The sequence below is a fragment of the Pseudorca crassidens genome, chromosome 3, assembly GCF_039906515.1.
Source record: "Pseudorca crassidens isolate mPseCra1 chromosome 3, mPseCra1.hap1, whole genome shotgun sequence".
Lineage (NCBI taxonomy): Eukaryota > Metazoa > Chordata > Mammalia > Artiodactyla > Delphinidae > Pseudorca > Pseudorca crassidens.
Window position 1 is genome coordinate 133,616,381 of NC_090298.1, and position 2,703 is coordinate 133,619,083.

General features: G+C 45.6%; 1 pseudogene; it reads right to left on the reverse strand.

Annotated features, from left to right (window-relative positions):
* Positions 1 to 1,393: 1,393 nt before the first annotated feature.
* On the reverse strand, positions 1,394 to 1,538 carry LOC137222895 (U2 spliceosomal RNA; annotated as a pseudogene).
* Between the last annotated feature and the right edge of the window lie 1,165 nt (positions 1,539 to 2,703).

Sequence of the window (2,703 nt, forward strand, 5' to 3'; positions counted from 1 at the left end):
GAGATTGACAGACCTGGTTGAATCCTGGCTCCATCTTCCTACCGGTCACCTTCACCAAGTTATGAATCTCTGTGTGTCTCACTTTTTTCCACTTGTAAAATGTGGATGACAATTATACTTACCTCCTGGAATTTTTTTTGGAAGATTAAATGTGATAAGACATGTAAAGCCTTTAGGCAGTGTCCGGCACACACCACATAATAAATATTAACTTTTATTGTTATTGGGAACCTAGAAGCCCGGAGATGGAAATGAACGTGGCATGTGCTAAACAACAGTTAGAGGGTGAACTGGTTTGATAAATAACAGTAAGCAAATATCACTTGCCATTAGTATTATCATCAATATCATCACTCTTTTCCTGTTGTTAGAACTTGGGGTCTGGTCTTGGGACCTCAGTGTTCTCATTCGTAAAGCATGAGGTTTGCTAAGATCCCTTCCAGCTCTGTCTTTTTAATTTTTTGTCAATTCCTTGGTCCTTCCCCATTTCACTTTCTCCCTTCCCTCTGTGCAATTACAAACACACTTAACTCTCTTTGACATTTCTGACAGCCAGGTCATCTCTTCCCCATCCTCTTTAAAAATCGTGATCATGTAAGAGCTGATTCTGTTTTCCCTCCATTCGCAGTGAGCTCTTCCTTTTGCAGCCCCTCCCGCTTCGGGCATTTCCAACAAAAGAGTCTGGTCATTTTTCATGCAGTATCAGCCAAACGTCAGCCTCTGAAGCATTTGTCCTTGATTCTCTGAGTGTCGGAAGTTCTCCGTCTTCCCACTAGGACTTTCTGAGAGCATGGAGTGGATCCCAGAATTTCTAATCCTCCCTGCTGCTGAGCCTCTTCCCACACTTTGAGAAAAAGAATTGGGAAAAAAATGCCTGTGGAGGAGTAAGGCCTGGCCGGCTTGCTGCTGCGCGGGGGTTTGTGCTGGCCCGCAGCTGTGCCCCGCCGGTTACCTACTGCTGCTTTGAGAGGCCAGTCGGGGGAGAGAGATTAGGGCCATCAAGATAAGGCAGAGAATATTCAAACTGGAGGCAAAAAGGGGCTTGTTTTTCCAATAGTAAGTAATCAGGGAACGGGAGGAGGTAATTTGCAGATTAGGAAAGTGAACAAAGAACATAAAATTAACTTTATAGCAAAGAGGAGCACAGTCTGTTTGAAGAAATAAACCTCCATAAAGCATTATTGTTGATAAAATCAGACTGTTGATTTAAACTAAATAGGAAATATGACCAAATCAGGGTGAGGAGGGGGGTTCAGTGGAAGCTGGGGTTGAAACTTCAGGAGGGGATGGAAGGCTGGTTCGGACTTGAGAGACCTGATGTGGCATGGGGTGTGTGTGTGTGTGTGTGTGTGTTGATGTGTGTGTATGCACGTGCATGTGTGTTGAGGGAGAGATGTAGTATTAAAGCAAAGATGGCATAGATAAGAGGAATGTGCCTTTCCAAGTCACCTAAACTGCCTTCATTTTGGGATTGCCTTTATTTCAGTGGATAAGAACAGATACTACACTTGATCTTAGCCAAAAGGCCAAGAAGTGATAAGATTATCTTTATTTTAAAAGTGGCCCTGACTTCCAAGCACTGGTAGACAGCACATATGCTCTTGCACACAGCCAGTCCCAACCCTACCTTCTTCTATTTTTAATTCTCAAATACCCACCTGAAACACCAGTAACTCTCCCTGTGAACACCAGTACTGACCTAGGTACCAAAGTCCAGGAATTCCAAGGTCATGCCTTTGATCCCAAGGAGGTTTGGGCAGGGCTTCTCTCCCCTTTATCACAGACAGGTTGGCCAAATTAAGGTAATTCCCCTGCAGCGGGCAGTGAGAAATCCACCTCTGTGCTGTTAGCTTCCCTATAGTTCTCTGTGTTGAGCCTTCCTGACCCCACATGGACTAGGAGGGAACACTTACATGGTTTTTGTTGTCTTTGACTTGCTGAGGAAGGACTCTTCCCAAGGACCGAGTTGCAGAGAAGCATCCCTCTGTAGCAGTGTGTACAAGTCTTCATTTCCCCCTCTAGGTCCATTATCCTCTTTTGTCCATCTTGCTCTGACCCCTGGAAGCCACAGCCTGGGAATTCCCTATTTTCTGGCTTTCTGGATGGTCCAGCTTATGAGAGGCACCTTATGAGAGGCCGGAGGAGAGAGAGAGGGCAGGCTGCAGACTGGCAGTGGCTTTCTCTTCTGAAGTCCAGAGCTCTCGAACTATAGCTTAAGGCTCAGCTACGGGTTTCTCTGGGTTTGGGGCATTAGCCTTGTCCCTTCAGGCACAGAGGTGGTCCTGGCCCCCCTGCAGCTGCTGCACCTGGAATGCATCACCAGCCTTTGTTGGCTTCCTTTAAATGTGTCCTTGCTTTTAACAATCTTTTCATTATGCTCTCCTCTAATACTCCTACTTGAGTGTGCCATTCTTGTAGGACCCTGGTGGATACAAGTGATTGCAAGTTCTTGTCTGGAAATGAGAAAGCCTGGGTCATTGTAGGTCATTGGGCAAGTTGCTTCTCCGTACTCACCTCAGGTTCTTCATCTGTGAAATGGGCATGATGGTGAGGTCATCTTTCAGCTAAAACATGCTAAGATTCTGTTTCCACTAGTGGTGTAGGGGGCAGGGCTTTGGAGGAAAAAAAAACAGGTTTGAATCCTGGTTTTGACACTTACTAGGTGTGTGGCCTTGGCCAAGTCTTAATCTCTTTGAATCTTTG